The sequence below is a fragment of the Ranitomeya variabilis genome, unplaced genomic scaffold, assembly GCF_051348905.1.
Source record: "Ranitomeya variabilis isolate aRanVar5 unplaced genomic scaffold, aRanVar5.hap1 Scaffold_69, whole genome shotgun sequence".
NCBI classification, from domain to species: Eukaryota; Metazoa; Chordata; class Amphibia; order Anura; family Dendrobatidae; genus Ranitomeya; species Ranitomeya variabilis.
The window spans coordinates 137,738-156,628 of NW_027508196.1; the positions used below are offsets into that span (position 1 = coordinate 137,738).

Consider the following 18,891-nt stretch of genomic DNA (forward strand, 5'->3'; position numbering starts at 1 on the left):
TTGCGCACAGCTTGAACACATGCACACCGCAGAACTGTCATCAACAGAGCATCCAGAGTTTCTGGAAATGTCTTCCCTGCGGCAATCTTTTGCTACGTCTCCACAGTGGGTGTCGGTTGTAGGCCTTGGTGCGGCCCAAGTGGCAAACCATTTCTGATCATCTCTTCTCGGCCAAATGGCTCAAGATCAAGCGTAGTGTCTGTTCTTATTAGTTTAATATCTGATACGTCCCCTATTTGAGGACCATGTATTAAATGGATTTTTGGAACAGGGAGCTGGAAATGGAGCTTGCTTTGTCACACGGAACCTTCACGGGGATGGAGGGTGTGGTTATGCAGATTCAAAACGCGTTGCGCACAGCTTGAACACATGCACACCGCAGAACTGTCATCAACAGAGCATCCAGAGTTTCTGGAAATGTCTTCCCTGCGGCAATCTTTTGCTACGTCTCCACAGTGGGTGTCGGTTGTAGGCCTTGGTGCGGCCCAAGTGGCAAACCATTTCTGATCATCTCTTCTCGGCCAAATGGCTCAAGATCAAGCGTAGTGTCTGTTCTTATTAGTTTAATATCTGATACGTCCCCTATTTGGGGACCATATATTAAATGGATTTTTGGAACAGGGAGCTGGAAATGGAGCTTGCTTTGTCACACGGAACCTTCACGGGGATGGAGGGTGTGGTTAGGCAGATTCAAAATGCGTTGCGCACAGCTTGAACACATGCACACCGCAGAACTGTCGTCGACAGAGCATCCAGAGTTTCTGGAAATGTCTTCCCTGCGGCGATCTTTTGCTACATCTCCACAGTGGATGTCGGTTGTAGGCCTTGGTGCGGCCCAAGTGGCAAACCATTTCTGATCATCTCTTCTCGGCCAAATGGCTCAAGATCAAGCGTAGTGTCTGTTCTTATTAGTTTAATATCTGATACGTCCCCTATTTGGGGACCATATATTAAATGGATTTTTGGAACAGGGAGCTGGAAATGGAGCTTGATCTGTCACACGGAACCTTCACGGGGATGGAGGGTGTGGTTATGCAGATTCAAAACGCGTTGCGCACAGCTTGAACACATGCACACCGCAGAACTGTCGTCGACAGAGCATCCAGAGTTTCTGGAAATGTCTTCCCTGCGGCAATCTTTTGCTACGTCTCCACAGTGGGTGTCGGTTGTAGGCCTTGGTGCGGCCCAAGTGGCAAACCATTTCTGATCATCTCTTCTCGGCCAAATGGCTCAAGATCAAGCGTAGTGCCTGTTCTTATTAATTTAATATCTGATACGTCCCCTATTTGGGGACCATATATTAAATGGATTTTTGGAACAGGGAGCTGGAAATGGAGCTTGCTTTGTCACACGGAACCTTCACGGGGATGGAGGGTGTGGTTAGGCAGATTCAAAATGCGTTGCGCACAGCTTGAACACATGCACACCGCAGAACTGTCATCGATAGAGCATCCAGAGTTTCTGGAAATGTCTTCCCTGCGGCAATCTTTTGCTACATCTCCACAGTGGGTGTCGGTTGTAGGCCTTGGTGCGGCCCAAGTGGCAAACCATTTCTGATCATCTCTTCTCGGCCAAATGCCTCAAGATCAAGCGTAGTGCCTGTTCTTATTAGTTTAATATCTGATACGTCCCCTATTTGGGGACCATATATTAAATGGATTTTTGGAACAGGGAGCTGGAAATGGAGCTTGATCTGTCACACGGAACCTTCACGGGGATGGAGGGTGTGGTTATGCAGATTCAAAACGCGTTGCGCACAGCTTGAACACATGCACACCGCAGAACTGTCATCGACAGAGCATCCAGAGTTTCTGGAAATGTCTTCCCTGCGGCAATCTTTTGCTACGTCTCCACAGTGGGTGTCGGTTGTAGGCCTTGGTGCGGCCCGTGGCAAACCATTTCTGATCATCTCTTCTCGGCCAAATGGCTCAAGATCAAGCGTAGTGTCTGTTCTTATTAGTTTAATATCTGATTGGTCCCCTATTTGGGGACCATATATTAAATGGATTTTTGGAACAGGGAGCTGGAAATGGAGCTTGCTTTGTCACACTTAACCTTCACAGGGATGGAGGGTGTGGTTATGCAGATTCAAAACGCGTTGCGCACAGCTTGAACACATGCACACCGCAGAACTGTCATCGATAGAGCATCCAGAGTTTCTGGAAATGTCTTCCCTGCGGCGATCTTTTGCTACATCTCCACAGTGGATGTCGGTTGTAGGCCTTGGTGCGGCCCAAGTGGCAAACCATTTCTGATCATCTCTTCTCGGCCAAATGGCTCAAGATCAAGCGTAGTGTCTGTTCTTATTAGTTTAATATCTGATACGTCCCCTATTTGGGGACCATATATTAAATGGATTTTTGGAACAGGGAGCTGGAAATGGAGATTGATCTGTCACACGGAACCTTCACGGGGATGGAGGGTGTGGTTATGCAGATTCAAAACGCGTTGCGCACAGCTTGAACACATGCACACCGCAGAACTGTCGTCGACAGAGCATCCAGAGTTTCTGGAAATGTCTTCCCTGCGGCAATCTTTTGCTACGTCTCCACAGTGGGTGTCGGTTGTAGGCCTTGGTGCGGCCCAAGTGGCAAACCATTTCTGATCATCTCTTCTCGGCCAAATGGCTCAAGATCAAGCGTAGTGCCTGTTCTTATTAATTTAATATCTGATACGTCCCCTATTTGGGGACCATATATTAAATGGATTTTTGGAACAGGGAGCTGGAAATGGAGCTTGCTTTGTCACACGGAACCTTCATGGGGATGGAGGGTGTGGTTATGCAGATTCAAAACGCGTTGCGCACAGCTTGAACACATGCACACCGCAGAACTGTCATCGATAGAGCATCCAGAGTTTCTGGAAATGTCTTCCCTGCGGCGATCTTTTGCTACATCTCCACAGTGGATGTCGGTTGTAGGCCTTGGTGCGGCCCAAGTGGCAAACCATTTCTGATCATCTCTTCTCGGCCAAATGGCTCAAGATCAAGCGTAGTGTCTGTTCTTATTAGTTTAATATCTGATACGTCCCCTATTTGGGGACCATATATTAAATGGATTTTTGGAACAGGGAGCTGGAAATGGAGCTTGATCTGTCACACGGAACCTTCACGGGGATGGAGGGTGTGGTTATGCAGATTCAAAACGCGTTGCGCACAGCTTGAACACATGCACACCGCAGAACTGTCATCCACAGAGCATCCAGAGTTTCTGGAAATGTCTTCCCTGCGGCAATCTTTTGCTACGTCTCCACAGTGGGTGTCGGTTGTAGGCCTTGGTGCGGCCCAAGTGGCAAACCATTTCTGATCATCTCTTCTCGGCCAAATGGCTCAAGATCAAGCGTAGTGTCTGTTCTTATTAGTTTAATATCTGATACGTCCCCTATTTGGGGACCATATATTAAATGGATTTTTGGAACAGGGAGCTGGAAATGGAGCTTGCTTTGTCGCACGGAACCTTCACGGGGATGGAGGGTGTGGTTATGCAGATTCAAAACGCGTTGCGCACAGCTTGAACACATGCACACCGCAGAACTGTCATCGACAGAGCATCCAGAGTTTCTGGAAATGTCTTCCCTGCGGCAATCTTTTGCTACGTCTCCACAGTGGATGTCGGTTGTAGGCCTTGGTGCGGCCCAAGTGGCAAACCATTTCTGATCATCTCTTCTCGGCCAAATGGCTCAAGATCAAGCGTAGTGTCTGTTCTTATTAGTTTAATATCTGATGCGTCCCCTATTTGGGGACCATGTATTAAATGGATTTTTGGAACAGGGAGCTGGAAATGGAGCTTGCTTTGTCACACGGAACCTTCACGGGGATGGAGGGTGTGGTTAGGCAGATTCAAAATGCGTTGCGCACAGCTTGAACACATGCACACCGCAGAACTGTCGTCGACAGAGCATCCAGAGTTTCTGGAAATGTCTTCCCTGCGGCGATCTTTTGCTACATCTCCACAGTGGATGTCGGTTGTAGGCCTTGGTGCGGCCCAAGTGGCAAACCATTTCTGATCATCTCTTCTCGGCCAAATGGCTCAAGATCAAGCGTAGTGTCTGTTCTTATTAGTTTAATATCTGATACGTCCCCTATTTGGGGACCATATATTAAATGGATTTTTGGAACAGGGAGCTGGAAATGGAGCTTGATCTGTCACACGGAACCTTCACGGGGATGGAGGGTGTGGTTATGCAGATTCAAAACGCGTTGCGCACAGCTTGAACACATGCACACCGCAGAACTGTCGTCGACAGAGCATCCAGAGTTTCTGGAAATGTCTTCCCTGCGGCAATCTTTTGCTACGTCTCCACAGTGGGTGTCGGTTGTAGGCCTTGGTGTGGCCCAAGTGGCAAACCATTTCTGATCATCTCTTCTCGGCCAAATGGCTCAAGATCAAGCGTAGTGCCTGTTCTTATTAATTTAATATCTGATACGTCCCCTATTTGGGGACCATATATTAAATGGATTTTTGGAACAGGGAGCTGGAAATGGAGCTTGCTTTGTCACACGGAACCTTCACGGGGATGGAGGGTGTGGTTAGGCAGATTCAAAATGCGTTGCGCACAGCTTGAACACATGCACACCGCAGAACTGTCATCGATAGAGCATCCAGAGTTTCTGGAAATGTCTTCCCTGCGGCAATCTTTTGCTACATCTCCACAGTGGGTGTCGGTTGTAGGCCTTGGTGCGGCCCAAGTGGCAAACCATTTCTGATCATCTCTTCTCGGCCAAATGCCTCAAGATCAAGCGTAGTGCCTGTTCTTATTAGTTTAATATCTGATACGTCCCCTATTTGGGGACCATATATTAAATGGATTTTTGGAACAGGGAGCTGGAAATGGAGCTTGCTTTGTCACACGGAACCTTCACGGGGATGGAGGGTGTGGTTATGCAGATTCAAAACGCGTTGCGCACAGCTTGAACACATGCACACCGCAGAACTGTCATCAACAGAGCATCCAGAGTTTCTGGAAATGTCTTCCCTGCGGCAATCTTTTGCTACGTCTCCACAGTGGGTGTCGGTTGTAGGCCTTGGTGCGGCCCAAGTGGCAAACCATTTCTGATCATCTCTTCTCGGCCAAATGGCTCAAGATCAAGCGTAGTGTCTGTTCTTATTAGTTTAATATCTGATACGTCCCCTATTTGAGGACCATGTATTAAATGGATTTTTGGAACAGGGAGCTGGAAATGGAGCTTGCTTTGTCACACGGAACCTTCACGGGGATGGAGGGTGTGGTTATGCAGATTCAAAACGCGTTGCGCACAGCTTGAACACATGCACACCGCAGAACTGTCATCAACAGAGCATCCAGAGTTTCTGGAAATGTCTTCCCTGCGGCAATCTTTTGCTACGTCTCCACAGTGGGTGTCGGTTGTAGGCCTTGGTGCGGCCCAAGTGGCAAACCATTTCTGATCATCTCTTCTCGGCCAAATGGCTCAAGATCAAGCGTAGTGTCTGTTCTTATTAGTTTAATATCTGATACGTCCCCTATTTGGGGACCATATATTAAATGGATTTTTGGAACAGGGAGCTGGAAATGGAGCTTGCTTTGTCACACGGAACCTTCACGGGGATGGAGGGTGTGGTTAGGCAGATTCAAAATGCGTTGCGCACAGCTTGAACACATGCACACCGCAGAACTGTCGTCGACAGAGCATCCAGAGTTTCTGGAAATGTCTTCCCTGCGGCGATCTTTTGCTACATCTCCACAGTGGATGTCGGTTGTAGGCCTTGGTGCGGCCCAAGTGGCAAACCATTTCTGATCATCTCTTCTCGGCCAAATGGCTCAAGATCAAGCGTAGTGTCTGTTCTTATTAGTTTAATATCTGATACGTCCCCTATTTGGGGACCATATATTAAATGGATTTTTGGAACAGGGAGCTGGAAATGGAGCTTGCTTTGTCGCACGGAACCATCACGGGGGTGGAGGGTGTGGTTATGCAGATTCAAAACGCGTTTCGCACAGCTTGAACACATGCACACCGCAGAACTGTCATCGACAGATCATCCAGAGTTTCTGGAAATGTCTTCCCTGCGGCAATCTTTTGCTACGTCTCCACAGTGGGTGTCGGTTGTAGGCCTTGGTGCGGCCCAAGTGGCAAACCATTTCTGATCATCTCTTCTCGGCCAAATGGCTCAAGATCAAGCGTAGTGTCTGTTCTTATTAGTTTAATATCTGATACGTCCCCTATTTGGGGACCATATATTAAATGGATTTTTGGAACAGGGAGCTGGAAATGGAGCTTGCTTTGTCACACGGAACCTTCACGGGGATGGAGGGTGTGGTTAGGCAGATTCAAAATGCGTTGCGCACAGCTTGAACACATGCACACCGCAGAACTGTCGTCGACAGAGCATCCAGAGTTTCTGGAAATGTCTTCCCTGCGGCGATCTTTTGCTACATCTCCACAGTGGATGTCGGTTGTAGGCCTTGGTGCGGCCCAAGTGGCAAACCATTTCTGATCATCTCTTCTCGGCCAAATGGCTCAAGATCAAGCGTAGTGTCTGTTCTTATTAGTTTAATATCTGATACGTCCCCTATTTGGGGACCATATATTAAATGGATTTTTGGAACAGGGAGCTGGAAATGGAGCTTGATCTGTCACACGGAACCTTCACGGGGATGGAGGGTGTGGTTATGCAGATTCAAAACGCGTTGCGCACAGCTTGAACACATGCACACCGCAGAACTGTCGTCGACAGAGCATCCAGAGTTTCTGGAAATGTCTTCCCTGCGGCAATCTTTTGCTACGTCTCCACAGTGGGTGTCGGTTGTAGGCCTTGGTGCGGCCCAAGTGGCAAACCATTTCTGATCATCTCTTCTCGGCCAAATGGCTCAAGATCAAGCGTAGTGCCTGTTCTTATTAATTTAATATCTGATACGTCCCCTATTTGGGGACCATATATTAAATGGATTTTTGGAACAGGGAGCTGGAAATGGAGCTTGCTTTGTCACACGGAACCTTCACGGGGATGGAGGGTGTGGTTAGGCAGATTCAAAATGCGTTGCGCACAGCTTGAACACATGCACACCGCAGAACTGTCATCGATAGAGCATCCAGAGTTTCTGGAAATGTCTTCCCTGCGGCAATCTTTTGCTACATCTCCACAGTGGGTGTCGGTTGTAGGCCTTGGTGCGGCCCAAGTGGCAAACCATTTCTGATCATCTCTTCTCGGCCAAATGCCTCAAGATCAAGCGTAGTGCCTGTTCTTATTAGTTTAATATCTGATACGTCCCCTATTTGGGGACCATATATTAAATGGATTTTTGGAACAGGGAGCTGGAAATGGAGCTTGATCTGTCACACGGAACCTTCACGGGGATGGAGGGTGTGGTTATGCAGATTCAAAACGCGTTGCGCACAGCTTGAACACATGCACACCGCAGAACTGTCATCGACAGAGCATCCAGAGTTTCTGGAAATGTCTTCCCTGCGGCAATCTTTTGCTACGTCTCCACAGTGGGTGTCGGTTGTAGGCCTTGGTGCGGCCCGTGGCAAACCATTTCTGATCATCTCTTCTCGGCCAAATGGCTCAAGATCAAGCGTAGTGTCTGTTCTTATTAGTTTAATATCTGATTGGTCCCCTATTTGGGGACCATATATTAAATGGATTTTTGGAACAGGGAGCTGGAAATGGAGCTTGCTTTGTCACACTTAACCTTCACAGGGATGGAGGGTGTGGTTATGCAGATTCAAAACGCGTTGCGCACAGCTTGAACACATGCACACCGCAGAACTGTCATCGATAGAGCATCCAGAGTTTCTGGAAATGTCTTCCCTGCGGCGATCTTTTGCTACATCTCCACAGTGGATGTCGGTTGTAGGCCTTGGTGCGGCCCAAGTGGCAAACCATTTCTGATCATCTCTTCTCGGCCAAATGGCTCAAGATCAAGCGTAGTGTCTGTTCTTATTAGTTTAATATCTGATACGTCCCCTATTTGGGGACCATATATTAAATGGATTTTTGGAACAGGGAGCTGGAAATGGAGATTGATCTGTCACACGGAACCTTCACGGGGATGGAGGGTGTGGTTATGCAGATTCAAAACGCGTTGCGCACAGCTTGAACACATGCACACCGCAGAACTGTCGTCGACAGAGCATCCAGAGTTTCTGGAAATGTCTTCCCTGCGGCAATCTTTTGCTACGTCTCCACAGTGGGTGTCGGTTGTAGGCCTTGGTGCGGCCCAAGTGGCAAACCATTTCTGATCATCTCTTCTCGGCCAAATGGCTCAAGATCAAGCGTAGTGCCTGTTCTTATTAATTTAATATCTGATACGTCCCCTATTTGGGGACCATATATTAAATGGATTTTTGGAACAGGGAGCTGGAAATGGAGCTTGCTTTGTCACACGGAACCTTCATGGGGATGGAGGGTGTGGTTATGCAGATTCAAAACGCGTTGCGCACAGCTTGAACACATGCACACCGCAGAACTGTCATCGATAGAGCATCCAGAGTTTCTGGAAATGTCTTCCCTGCGGCGATCTTTTGCTACATCTCCACAGTGGATGTCGGTTGTAGGCCTTGGTGCGGCCCAAGTGGCAAACCATTTCTGATCATCTCTTCTCGGCCAAATGGCTCAAGATCAAGCGTAGTGTCTGTTCTTATTAGTTTAATATCTGATACGTCCCCTATTTGGGGACCATATATTAAATGGATTTTTGGAACAGGGAGCTGGAAATGGAGCTTGATCTGTCACACGGAACCTTCACGGGGATGGAGGGTGTGGTTATGCAGATTCAAAACGCGTTGCGCACAGCTTGAACACATGCACACCGCAGAACTGTCATCCACAGAGCATCCAGAGTTTCTGGAAATGTCTTCCCTGCGGCAATCTTTTGCTACGTCTCCACAGTGGGTGTCGGTTGTAGGCCTTGGTGCGGCCCAAGTGGCAAACCATTTCTGATCATCTCTTCTCGGCCAAATGGCTCAAGATCAAGCGTAGTGTCTGTTCTTATTAGTTTAATATCTGATACGTCCCCTATTTGGGGACCATATATTAAATGGATTTTTGGAACAGGGAGCTGGAAATGGAGCTTGCTTTGTCGCACGGAACCTTCACGGGGATGGAGGGTGTGGTTATGCAGATTCAAAACGCGTTGCGCACAGCTTGAACACATGCACACCGCAGAACTGTCATCGACAGAGCATCCAGAGTTTCTGGAAATGTCTTCCCTGCGGCAATCTTTTGCTACGTCTCCACAGTGGATGTCGGTTGTAGGCCTTGGTGCGGCCCAAGTGGCAAACCATTTCTGATCATCTCTTCTCGGCCAAATGGCTCAAGATCAAGCGTAGTGTCTGTTCTTATTAGTTTAATATCTGATGCGTCCCCTATTTGGGGACCATGTATTAAATGGATTTTTGGAACAGGGAGCTGGAAATGGAGCTTGCTTTGTCACACGGAACCTTCACGGGGATGGAGGGTGTGGTTAGGCAGATTCAAAATGCGTTGCGCACAGCTTGAACACATGCACACCGCAGAACTGTCGTCGACAGAGCATCCAGAGTTTCTGGAAATGTCTTCCCTGCGGCGATCTTTTGCTACATCTCCACAGTGGATGTCGGTTGTAGGCCTTGGTGCGGCCCAAGTGGCAAACCATTTCTGATCATCTCTTCTCGGCCAAATGGCTCAAGATCAAGCGTAGTGTCTGTTCTTATTAGTTTAATATCTGATACGTCCCCTATTTGGGGACCATATATTAAATGGATTTTTGGAACAGGGAGCTGGAAATGGAGCTTGATCTGTCACACGGAACCTTCACGGGGATGGAGGGTGTGGTTATGCAGATTCAAAACGCGTTGCGCACAGCTTGAACACATGCACACCGCAGAACTGTCGTCGACAGAGCATCCAGAGTTTCTGGAAATGTCTTCCCTGCGGCAATCTTTTGCTACGTCTCCACAGTGGGTGTCGGTTGTAGGCCTTGGTGTGGCCCAAGTGGCAAACCATTTCTGATCATCTCTTCTCGGCCAAATGGCTCAAGATCAAGCGTAGTGCCTGTTCTTATTAATTTAATATCTGATACGTCCCCTATTTGGGGACCATATATTAAATGGATTTTTGGAACAGGGAGCTGGAAATGGAGCTTGCTTTGTCACACGGAACCTTCACGGGGATGGAGGGTGTGGTTAGGCAGATTCAAAATGCGTTGCGCACAGCTTGAACACATGCACACCGCAGAACTGTCATCGATAGAGCATCCAGAGTTTCTGGAAATGTCTTCCCTGCGGCAATCTTTTGCTACATCTCCACAGTGGGTGTCGGTTGTAGGCCTTGGTGCGGCCCAAGTGGCAAACCATTTCTGATCATCTCTTCTCGGCCAAATGCCTCAAGATCAAGCGTAGTGCCTGTTCTTATTAGTTTAATATCTGATACGTCCCCTATTTGGGGACCATATATTAAATGGATTTTTGGAACAGGGAGCTGGAAATGGAGCTTGATCTGTCACACGGAACCTTCACGGGGATGGAGGGTGTGGTTATGCAGATTCAAAACGCGTTGCGCACAGCTTGAACACATGCACACCGCAGAACTGTCATCGACAGAGCATCCAGAGTTTCTGGAAATGTCTTCCCTGCGGCAATCTTTTGCTACGTCTCCACAGTGGGTGTCGGTTGTAGGCCTTGGTGCGGCCCGTGGCAAACCATTTCTGATCATCTCTTCTCGGCCAAATGGCTCAAGATCAAGCGTAGTGTCTGTTCTTATTAGTTTAATATCTGATTGGTCCCCTATTTGGGGACCATATATTAAATGGATTTTTGGAACAGGGAGCTGGAAATGGAGCTTGCTTTGTCACACTTAACCTTCACAGGGATGGAGGGTGTGGTTATGCAGATTCAAAACGCGTTGCGCACAGCTTGAACACATGCACACCGCAGAACTGTCATCGATAGAGCATCCAGAGTTTCTGGAAATGTCTTCCCTGCGGCGATCTTTTGCTACATCTCCACAGTGGATGTCGGTTGTAGGCCTTGGTGCGGCCCAAGTGGCAAACCATTTCTGATCATCTCTTCTCGGCCAAATGGCTCAAGATCAAGCGTAGTGTCTGTTCTTATTAGTTTAATATCTGATACGTCCCCTATTTGGGGACCATATATTAAATGGATTTTTGGAACAGGGAGCTGGAAATGGAGCTTGATCTGTCACACGGAACCTTCACGGGGATGGAGGGTGTGGTTATGCAGATTCAAAACGCGTTGCGCACAGCTTGAACACATGCACACCGCAGAACTGTCGTCGACAGAGCATCCAGAGTTTCTGGAAATGTCTTCCCTGCGGCAATCTTTTGCTACGTCTCCACAGTGGGTGTCGGTTGTAGGCCTTGGTGCGGCCCAAGTGGCAAACCATTTCTGATCATCTCTTCTCGGCCAAATGGCTCAAGATCAAGCGTAGTGCCTGTTCTTATTAATTTAATATCTGATACGTCCCCTATTTGGGGACCATATATTAAATGGATTTTTGGAACAGGGAGCTGGAAATGGAGCTTGCTTTGTCACACGGAACCTTCATGGGGATGGAGGGTGTGGTTATGCAGATTCAAAACGCGTTGCGCACAGCTTGAACACATGCACACCGCAGAACTGTCATCGATAGAGCATCCAGAGTTTCTGGAAATGTCTTCCCTGCGGCAATCTTTTGCTACATCTCCACAGTGGGTGTCGGTTGTAGGTCTTGGTGCGGCCCAAGTGGCAAACCATTTCTGATCATCTCTTCTCGGCCAAATGGCTCAAGATCAAGCGTAGTGCCTGTTCTTATTAGTTTAATATCTGATACGTCCCCTATTTGGGGACCATATATTAAATGGATTTTTGGAACAGGGAGCTGGAAATGGAGCTTGCTTTGTCACACGGAACCTTCATGGGGATGGAGGGTGTGGTTATGTAGATTCAAAACGCGTTGCGCACAGCTTGAACACATGCACACCGCAGAACTGTCATCGACAGAGCATCCAGAGTTTCTGGAAATGTCTTCCCTGCGGCAATCTTTTGCTACGTCTCCACAGTGGGTGTCGGTTGTAGGCCTTGGTGCGGCCCGTGGCAAACCATTTCTGATCATCTCTTCTCGGCCAAATGGCTCAAGATCAAGCGTAGTGTCTGTTCTTATTAGTTTAATATCTGATTGGTCCCCTATTTGGGGACCATATATTAAATGGATTTTTGGAACAGGGAGCTGGAAATGGAGCTTGCTTTGTCACACTTAACCTTCACAGGGATGGAGGGTGTGGTTATGCAGATTCAAAACGCGTTGCGCACAGCTTGAACACATGCACACCGCAGAACTGTCATCGATAGAGCATCCAGAGTTTCTGGAAATGTCTTCCCTGCGGCGATCTTTTGCTACATCTCCACAGTGGATGTCGGTTGTAGGCCTTGGTGCGGCCCAAGTGGCAAACCATTTCTGATCATCTCTTCTCGGCCAAATGGCTCAAGATCAAGCGTAGTGTCTGTTCTTATTAGTTTAATATCTGATACGTCCCCTATTTGGGGACCATATATTAAATGGATTTTTGGAACAGGGAGCTGGAAATGGAGCTTGATCTGTCACACGGAACCTTCACGGGGATGGAGGGTGTGGTTATGCAGATTCAAAACGCGTTGCGCACAGCTTGAACACATGCACACCGCAGAACTGTCATCGACAGAGCATCCAGAGTTTCTGGAAATGTCTTCCCTGCGGCAATCTTTTGCTACGTCTCCACAGTGGGTGTCGGTTGTAGGCCTTGGTGCGGCCCGTGGCAAACCATTTCTGATCATCTCTTCTCGGCCAAATGGCTCAAGATCAAGCGTAGTGTCTGTTCTTATTAGTTTAATATCTGATTGGTCCCCTATTTGGGGACCATATATTAAATGGATTTTTGGAACAGGGAGCTGGAAATGGAGCTTGCTTTGTCACACTTAACCTTCACAGGGATGGAGGGTGTGGTTATGCAGATTCAAAACGCGTTGCGCACAGCTTGAACACATGCACACCGCAGAACTGTCATCGATAGAGCATCCAGAGTTTCTGGAAATGTCTTCCCTGCGGCGATCTTTTGCTACATCTCCACAGTGGATGTCGGTTGTAGGCCTTGGTGCGGCCCAAGTGGCAAACCATTTCTGATCATCTCTTCTCGGCCAAATGGCTCAAGATCAAGCGTAGTGTCTGTTCTTATTAGTTTAATATCTGATACGTCCCCTATTTGGGGACCATATATTAAATGGATTTTTGGAACAGGGAGCTGGAAATGGAGCTTGATCTGTCACACGGAACCTTCACGGGGATGGAGGGTGTGGTTATGCAGATTCAAAACGCGTTGCGCACAGCTTGAACACATGCACACCGCAGAACTGTCGTCGACAGAGCATCCAGAGTTTCTGGAAATGTCTTCCCTGCGGCAATCTTTTGCTACGTCTCCACAGTGGGTGTCGGTTGTAGGCCTTGGTGCGGCCCAAGTGGCAAACCATTTCTGATCATCTCTTCTCGGCCAAATGGCTCAAGATCAAGCGTAGTGCCTGTTCTTATTAATTTAATATCTGATACGTCCCCTATTTGGGGACCATATATTAAATGGATTTTTGGAACAGGGAGCTGGAAATGGAGCTTGCTTTGTCACACGGAACCTTCATGGGGATGGAGGGTGTGGTTATGCAGATTCAAAACGCGTTGCGCACAGCTTGAACACATGCACACCGCAGAACTGTCATCGATAGAGCATCCAGAGTTTCTGGAAATGTCTTCCCTGCGGCAATCTTTTGCTACATCTCCACAGTGGGTGTCGGTTGTAGGTCTTGGTGCGGCCCAAGTGGCAAACCATTTCTGATCATCTCTTCTCGGCCAAATGGCTCAAGATCAAGCGTAGTGCCTGTTCTTATTAGTTTAATATCTGATACGTCCCCTATTTGGGGACCATATATTAAATGGATTTTTGGAACAGGGAGCTGGAAATGGAGCTTGCTTTGTCACACGGAACCTTCATGGGGATGGAGGGTGTGGTTATGTAGATTCAAAACGCGTTGCGCACAGCTTGAACACATGCACACCGCAGAACTGTCATCGACAGAGCATCCAGAGTTTCTGGAAATGTCTTCCCTGCGGCAATCTTTTGCTACGTCTCCACAGTGGGTGTCGGTTGTAGGCCTTGGTGCGGCCCGTGGCAAACCATTTCTGATCATCTCTTCTCGGCCAAATGGCTCAAGATCAAGCGTAGTGTCTGTTCTTATTAGTTTAATATCTGATTGGTCCCCTATTTGGGGACCATATATTAAATGGATTTTTGGAACAGGGAGCTGGAAATGGAGCTTGCTTTGTCACACTTAACCTTCACAGGGATGGAGGGTGTGGTTATGCAGATTCAAAACGCGTTGCGCACAGCTTGAACACATGCACACCGCAGAACTGTCATCGATAGAGCATCCAGAGTTTCTGGAAATGTCTTCCCTGCGGCGATCTTTTGCTACATCTCCACAGTGGATGTCGGTTGTAGGCCTTGGTGCGGCCCAAGTGGCAAACCATTTCTGATCATCTCTTCTCGGCCAAATGGCTCAAGATCAAGCGTAGTGTCTGTTCTTATTAGTTTAATATCTGATACGTCCCCTATTTGGGGACCATATATTAAATGGATTTTTGGAACAGGGAGCTGGAAATGGAGCTTGATCTGTCACACGGAACCTTCACGGGGATGGAGGGTGTGGTTATGCAGATTCAAAACGCGTTGCGCACAGCTTGAACACATGCACACCGCAGAACTGTCGTCGACAGAGCATCCAGAGTTTCTGGAAATGTCTTCCCTGCGGCAATCTTTTGCTACGTCTCCACAGTGGGTGTCGGTTTTAGGCCTTGGTGCGGCCCAAGTGGCAAACCATTTCTGATCATCTCTTCTCGGCCAAATGGCTCAAGATCAAGCGTAGTGCCTGTTCTTATTAATTTAATATCTGATACGTCCCCTATTTGGGGACCATATATTAAATGGATTTTTGGAACAGGGAGCTGGAAATGGAGCTTGCTTTGTCACACGGAACCTTCACGGGGATGGAGGGTGTGGTTATGCAGATTCAAAACGCGTTGCGCACAGCTTGAACACATGCACACCGCAGAACTGTCATCGACAGAGCATCCAGAGTTTCTGGAAATGTCTTCCCTGCGGCAATCTTTTGCTACGTCTCCACAGTGGGTGTCGGTTGTAGGCCTTGGTGCGGCCCAAGTGGCAAATCATTTCTGATTATCTCTTCTCGGCCAAATGGCTCAAGATCAAGCGTAGTGTCTGTTCTTATTAGTTTAATATCTGATACGTCCCCTATTTGGGGACCATATATTAAATGGATTTTTGGAACAGGGAGCTGGAAATGGAGCTTGCTTTGTCGCACGGAACCATCACGGGGGTGGAGGGTGTGGTTATGCAGATTCAAAACGCGTTTCGCACAGCTTGAACACATGCACACCGCAGAACTGTCATCGACAGATCATCCAGAGTTTCTGGAAATGTCTTCCCTGGGGCAATCTTTTGCTACGTCTCCACAGTGGGTGTCGGTTGTAGGCCTTGGTGCGGCCCAAGTGGCAAACCATTTCTGATCATCTCTTCTCGGCCAAATGGCTCAAGATCAAGTGTAGTGTCTGTTCTTATTAGTTTAATATCTGATACGTCCCCTATTTGGGGACCATATATTAAATGGATTTTTGGAACAGGGAGCTGGAAATGGAGCTTGCTTTGTCGCACGGAACCTTCACGGGGATGGAGGGTGTGGTTATGCAGATTCAAAACGCGTTGCGCACAGCTTGAACACATGCACACCGCAGAACTGTTGTCGACAGAGCATCCAGAGTTTCTGGAAATGTCTTCCCTGCGGCGATCTTTTGCTACATCTCCACAGTGGATGTCGGTTGTAGGCCTTGGTGCGGCCCAAGTGGCAAACCATTTCTGATCATCTCTTCTCGGCCAAATGGCTCAAGATCAAGCGTAGTGTCTGTTCTTATTAGTTTAATATCTGATACGTCCCCTATTTGGGGACCATATATTAAATGGATTTTTGGAACAGGGAGCTGGAAATGGAGCTTGATCTGTCACACGGAACCTTCACGGGGATGGAGGGTGTGGTTATGCAGATTCAAAACGCGTTGCGCACAGCTTGAACACATGCACACCGCAGAACTGTCATCGACAGAGCATCCAGAGTTTCTGGAAATGTCTTCCCTGCGGCAATCTTTTGCTACGTCTCCACAGTGGGTGTCGGTTGTAGGCCTTGGTGCGGCCCGTGGCAAACCATTTCTGATCATCTCTTCTCGGCCAAATGGCTCAAGATCAAGCGTAGTGTCTGTTCTTATTAGTTTAATATCTGATTGGTCCCCTATTTGGGGACCATATATTAAATGGATTTTTGGAACAGGGAGCTGGAAATGGAGCTTGCTTTGTCACACTTAACCTTCACAGGGATGGAGGGTGTGGTTATGCAGATTCAAAACGCGTTGCGCACAGCTTGAACACATGCACACCGCAGAACTGTCATCGATAGAGCATCCAGAGTTTCTGGAAATGTCTTCCCTGCGGCGATCTTTTGCTACATCTCCACAGTGGATGTCGGTTGTAGGCCTTGGTGCGGCCCAAGTGGCAAACCATTTCTGATCATCTCTTCTCGGCCAAATGGCTCAAGATCAAGCGTAGTGTCTGTTCTTATTAGTTTAATATCTGATACGTCCCCTATTTGGGGACCATATATTAAATGGATTTTTGGAACAGGGAGCTGGAAATGGAGCTTGATCTGTCACACGGAACCTTCACGGGGATGGAGGGTGTGGTTATGCAGATTCAAAACGCGTTGCGCACAGCTTGAACACATGCACACCGCAGAACTGTCGTCGACAGAGCATCCAGAGTTTCTGGAAATGTCTTCCCTGCGGCAATCTTTTGCTACGTCTCCACAGTGGGTGTCGGTTGTAGGCCTTGGTGCGGCCCAAGTGGCAAACCATTTCTGATCATCTCTTCTCGGCCAAATGGCTCAAGATCAAGCGTAGTGCCTGTTCTTATTAATTTAATATCTGATACGTCCCCTATTTGGGGACCATATATTAAATGGATTTTTGGAACAGGGAGCTGGAAATGGAGCTTGCTTTGTCACACGGAACCTTCATGGGGATGGAGGGTGTGGTTATGCAGATTCAAAACGCGTTGCGCACAGCTTGAACACATGCACACCGCAGAACTGTCATCGATAGAGCATCCAGAGTTTCTGGAAATGTCTTCCCTGCGGCAATCTTTTGCTACATCTCCACAGTGGGTGTCGGTTGTAGGTCTTGGTGCGGCCCAAGTGGCAAACCATTTCTGATCATCTCTTCTCGGCCAAATGGCTCAAGATCAAGCGTAGTGCCTGTTCTTATTAGTTTAATATCTGATACGTCCCCTATTTGGGGACCATATATTAAATGGATTTTTGGAACAGGGAGCTGGAAATGGAGCTTGCTTTGTCACACGGAACCTTCATGGGGATGGAGGGTGTGGTTATGTAGATTCAAAACGCGTTGCGCACAGCTTGAACACATGCACACCGCAGAACTGTCATCGACAGAGCATCCAGAGTTTCTGGAAATGTCTTCCCTGCGGCAATCTTTTGCTACGTCTCCACAGTGGGTGTCGGTTGTAGGCCTTGGTGCGGCCCGTGGCAAACCATTTCTGATCATCTCTTCTCGGCCAAATGGCTCAAGATCAAGCGTAGTGTCTGTTCTTATTAGTTTAATATCTGATTGGTCCCCTATTTGGGGACCATATATTAAATGGATTTTTGGAACAGGGAGCTGGAAATGGAGCTTGCTTTGTCACACTTAACCTTCACAGGGATGGAGGGTGTGGTTATGCAGATTCAAAACGCGTTGCGCACAGCTTGAACACATGCACACCGCAGAACTGTCATCGATAGAGCATCCAGAGTTTCTGGAAATGTCTTCCCTGCGGCGATCTTTTGCTACATCTCCACAGTGGATGTCGGTTGTAGGCCTTGGTGCGGCCCAAGTGGCAAACCATTTCTGATCATCTCTTCTCGGCCAAATGGCTCAAGATCAAGCGTAGTGTCTGTTCTTATTAGTTTAATATCTGATACGTCCCCTATTTGGGGACCATATATTAAATGGATTTTTGGAACAGGGAGCTGGAAATGGAGCTTGATCTGTCACACGGAACCTTCACGGGGATGGAGGGTGTGGTTATGCAGATTCAAAACGCGTTGCGCACAGCTTGAACACATGCACACCGCAGAACTGTCGTCGACAGAGCATCCAGAGTTTCTGGAAATGTCTTCCCTGCGGCAATCTTTTGCTACGTCTCCACAGTGGGTGTCGGTTGTAGGCCTTGGTGCGGCCCAAGTGGCAAACCATTTCTGATCATCTCTTCTCGGCCAAATGGCTCAAGATCAAGCGTAGTGCCTGTTCTTATTAATTTAATATCTGATACGTCCCCTATTTGGGGACCATATATTAAATGGATTTTTGGAACAGGGAGCTGGAAATGGAGCTTGCTTTGTCACACGGAACCTTCATGGGGATGGAGGGTGTGGTTATGCAGATTCAAAACGCGTTGCGCACAGCTTGAACACATGCACACCGCAGAACTGTCATCGATAGAGCATCCAGAGTTTCTGGAAATGTCTTCCCTGCGGCAATCTTTTGCTACATCTCCACAGTGGGTGTCGGTTGTAGGTCTTGGTGCGGCCCAAGTGGCAAACCATTTCTGATCATCTCTTCTCGGCCAAATGGCTCAAGATCAAGCGTAGTGCCTGTTCTTATTAGTTTAATATCTGATACGTCCCCTATTTGGGGACCATATATTAAATGGATTTTTGGAACAGGGAGCTGGAAATGGAGCTTGCTTTGTCACACGGAACCTTCATGGGGATGGAGGGTGTGGTTATGTAGATTCAAAACGCGTTGCGCA

General features: G+C 48.0%; 54 pseudogenes; all 54 read left to right on the top strand.

The window, feature by feature from the left end:
* Positions 1-159: 159 nt before the first annotated feature.
* LOC143791848 (U2 spliceosomal RNA) lies at positions 160-333 on the top strand (annotated as a pseudogene).
* A 176-nt stretch (positions 334-509) lies between these two features.
* LOC143792500 (U2 spliceosomal RNA) lies at positions 510-683 on the top strand (annotated as a pseudogene).
* Positions 684-859: 176 nt separating this feature from the next.
* Positions 860-1,011, top strand: LOC143791652 (U2 spliceosomal RNA; annotated as a pseudogene).
* Positions 1,012-1,209: 198 nt separating this feature from the next.
* LOC143791975 (U2 spliceosomal RNA) lies at positions 1,210-1,383 on the top strand (annotated as a pseudogene).
* A 176-nt stretch (positions 1,384-1,559) lies between these two features.
* Positions 1,560-1,711, top strand: LOC143792043 (U2 spliceosomal RNA; annotated as a pseudogene).
* Positions 1,712-1,907: 196 nt separating this feature from the next.
* LOC143791520 (U2 spliceosomal RNA) lies at positions 1,908-2,081 on the top strand (annotated as a pseudogene).
* A 176-nt stretch (positions 2,082-2,257) lies between these two features.
* On the top strand, positions 2,258-2,409 carry LOC143791842 (U2 spliceosomal RNA; annotated as a pseudogene).
* Positions 2,410-2,607: 198 nt separating this feature from the next.
* LOC143791900 (U2 spliceosomal RNA) lies at positions 2,608-2,781 on the top strand (annotated as a pseudogene).
* A 176-nt stretch (positions 2,782-2,957) lies between these two features.
* On the top strand, positions 2,958-3,109 carry LOC143791653 (U2 spliceosomal RNA; annotated as a pseudogene).
* Positions 3,110-3,307: 198 nt separating this feature from the next.
* LOC143792120 (U2 spliceosomal RNA) lies at positions 3,308-3,481 on the top strand (annotated as a pseudogene).
* A 176-nt stretch (positions 3,482-3,657) lies between these two features.
* Positions 3,658-3,831, top strand: LOC143791810 (U2 spliceosomal RNA; annotated as a pseudogene).
* A 176-nt stretch (positions 3,832-4,007) lies between these two features.
* Positions 4,008-4,159, top strand: LOC143791654 (U2 spliceosomal RNA; annotated as a pseudogene).
* A 198-nt stretch (positions 4,160-4,357) lies between these two features.
* On the top strand, positions 4,358-4,531 carry LOC143791976 (U2 spliceosomal RNA; annotated as a pseudogene).
* Positions 4,532-4,707: 176 nt separating this feature from the next.
* Positions 4,708-4,881, top strand: LOC143792034 (U2 spliceosomal RNA; annotated as a pseudogene).
* A 176-nt stretch (positions 4,882-5,057) lies between these two features.
* Positions 5,058-5,231, top strand: LOC143791850 (U2 spliceosomal RNA; annotated as a pseudogene).
* Positions 5,232-5,407: 176 nt separating this feature from the next.
* On the top strand, positions 5,408-5,581 carry LOC143792501 (U2 spliceosomal RNA; annotated as a pseudogene).
* Positions 5,582-5,757: 176 nt separating this feature from the next.
* Positions 5,758-5,969, top strand: LOC143792533 (U2 spliceosomal RNA; annotated as a pseudogene).
* Positions 5,970-6,107: 138 nt separating this feature from the next.
* LOC143792503 (U2 spliceosomal RNA) lies at positions 6,108-6,281 on the top strand (annotated as a pseudogene).
* Positions 6,282-6,457: 176 nt separating this feature from the next.
* Positions 6,458-6,609, top strand: LOC143791655 (U2 spliceosomal RNA; annotated as a pseudogene).
* Positions 6,610-6,807: 198 nt separating this feature from the next.
* LOC143791977 (U2 spliceosomal RNA) lies at positions 6,808-6,981 on the top strand (annotated as a pseudogene).
* Positions 6,982-7,157: 176 nt separating this feature from the next.
* On the top strand, positions 7,158-7,309 carry LOC143792045 (U2 spliceosomal RNA; annotated as a pseudogene).
* Positions 7,310-7,505: 196 nt separating this feature from the next.
* Positions 7,506-7,679, top strand: LOC143791521 (U2 spliceosomal RNA; annotated as a pseudogene).
* A 176-nt stretch (positions 7,680-7,855) lies between these two features.
* Positions 7,856-8,007, top strand: LOC143791843 (U2 spliceosomal RNA; annotated as a pseudogene).
* A 198-nt stretch (positions 8,008-8,205) lies between these two features.
* LOC143791901 (U2 spliceosomal RNA) lies at positions 8,206-8,379 on the top strand (annotated as a pseudogene).
* Positions 8,380-8,555: 176 nt separating this feature from the next.
* On the top strand, positions 8,556-8,707 carry LOC143791656 (U2 spliceosomal RNA; annotated as a pseudogene).
* Positions 8,708-8,905: 198 nt separating this feature from the next.
* Positions 8,906-9,079, top strand: LOC143792122 (U2 spliceosomal RNA; annotated as a pseudogene).
* A 176-nt stretch (positions 9,080-9,255) lies between these two features.
* On the top strand, positions 9,256-9,429 carry LOC143791811 (U2 spliceosomal RNA; annotated as a pseudogene).
* Positions 9,430-9,605: 176 nt separating this feature from the next.
* On the top strand, positions 9,606-9,757 carry LOC143791658 (U2 spliceosomal RNA; annotated as a pseudogene).
* A 198-nt stretch (positions 9,758-9,955) lies between these two features.
* On the top strand, positions 9,956-10,129 carry LOC143791978 (U2 spliceosomal RNA; annotated as a pseudogene).
* Positions 10,130-10,305: 176 nt separating this feature from the next.
* On the top strand, positions 10,306-10,457 carry LOC143792046 (U2 spliceosomal RNA; annotated as a pseudogene).
* A 196-nt stretch (positions 10,458-10,653) lies between these two features.
* LOC143791522 (U2 spliceosomal RNA) lies at positions 10,654-10,827 on the top strand (annotated as a pseudogene).
* A 176-nt stretch (positions 10,828-11,003) lies between these two features.
* LOC143791659 (U2 spliceosomal RNA) lies at positions 11,004-11,155 on the top strand (annotated as a pseudogene).
* A 198-nt stretch (positions 11,156-11,353) lies between these two features.
* LOC143791903 (U2 spliceosomal RNA) lies at positions 11,354-11,527 on the top strand (annotated as a pseudogene).
* Positions 11,528-11,703: 176 nt separating this feature from the next.
* Positions 11,704-11,877, top strand: LOC143791482 (U2 spliceosomal RNA; annotated as a pseudogene).
* A 174-nt stretch (positions 11,878-12,051) lies between these two features.
* LOC143791523 (U2 spliceosomal RNA) lies at positions 12,052-12,225 on the top strand (annotated as a pseudogene).
* Positions 12,226-12,401: 176 nt separating this feature from the next.
* Positions 12,402-12,553, top strand: LOC143791660 (U2 spliceosomal RNA; annotated as a pseudogene).
* A 196-nt stretch (positions 12,554-12,749) lies between these two features.
* LOC143791524 (U2 spliceosomal RNA) lies at positions 12,750-12,923 on the top strand (annotated as a pseudogene).
* Positions 12,924-13,099: 176 nt separating this feature from the next.
* LOC143791661 (U2 spliceosomal RNA) lies at positions 13,100-13,251 on the top strand (annotated as a pseudogene).
* Positions 13,252-13,449: 198 nt separating this feature from the next.
* Positions 13,450-13,623, top strand: LOC143791904 (U2 spliceosomal RNA; annotated as a pseudogene).
* Positions 13,624-13,799: 176 nt separating this feature from the next.
* LOC143791483 (U2 spliceosomal RNA) lies at positions 13,800-13,973 on the top strand (annotated as a pseudogene).
* Positions 13,974-14,147: 174 nt separating this feature from the next.
* LOC143791525 (U2 spliceosomal RNA) lies at positions 14,148-14,321 on the top strand (annotated as a pseudogene).
* A 176-nt stretch (positions 14,322-14,497) lies between these two features.
* LOC143791662 (U2 spliceosomal RNA) lies at positions 14,498-14,649 on the top strand (annotated as a pseudogene).
* A 198-nt stretch (positions 14,650-14,847) lies between these two features.
* Positions 14,848-15,021, top strand: LOC143791951 (U2 spliceosomal RNA; annotated as a pseudogene).
* Positions 15,022-15,197: 176 nt separating this feature from the next.
* LOC143792534 (U2 spliceosomal RNA) lies at positions 15,198-15,409 on the top strand (annotated as a pseudogene).
* Positions 15,410-15,547: 138 nt separating this feature from the next.
* LOC143792255 (U2 spliceosomal RNA) lies at positions 15,548-15,721 on the top strand (annotated as a pseudogene).
* Positions 15,722-15,897: 176 nt separating this feature from the next.
* LOC143791664 (U2 spliceosomal RNA) lies at positions 15,898-16,049 on the top strand (annotated as a pseudogene).
* Positions 16,050-16,245: 196 nt separating this feature from the next.
* LOC143791528 (U2 spliceosomal RNA) lies at positions 16,246-16,419 on the top strand (annotated as a pseudogene).
* Positions 16,420-16,595: 176 nt separating this feature from the next.
* Positions 16,596-16,747, top strand: LOC143791665 (U2 spliceosomal RNA; annotated as a pseudogene).
* Positions 16,748-16,945: 198 nt separating this feature from the next.
* Positions 16,946-17,119, top strand: LOC143791905 (U2 spliceosomal RNA; annotated as a pseudogene).
* A 176-nt stretch (positions 17,120-17,295) lies between these two features.
* Positions 17,296-17,469, top strand: LOC143791484 (U2 spliceosomal RNA; annotated as a pseudogene).
* A 174-nt stretch (positions 17,470-17,643) lies between these two features.
* On the top strand, positions 17,644-17,817 carry LOC143791529 (U2 spliceosomal RNA; annotated as a pseudogene).
* Positions 17,818-17,993: 176 nt separating this feature from the next.
* LOC143791666 (U2 spliceosomal RNA) lies at positions 17,994-18,145 on the top strand (annotated as a pseudogene).
* A 198-nt stretch (positions 18,146-18,343) lies between these two features.
* Positions 18,344-18,517, top strand: LOC143791906 (U2 spliceosomal RNA; annotated as a pseudogene).
* A 176-nt stretch (positions 18,518-18,693) lies between these two features.
* LOC143791485 (U2 spliceosomal RNA) lies at positions 18,694-18,867 on the top strand (annotated as a pseudogene).
* The last annotated feature ends 24 nt before the right edge of the window (positions 18,868-18,891 follow it).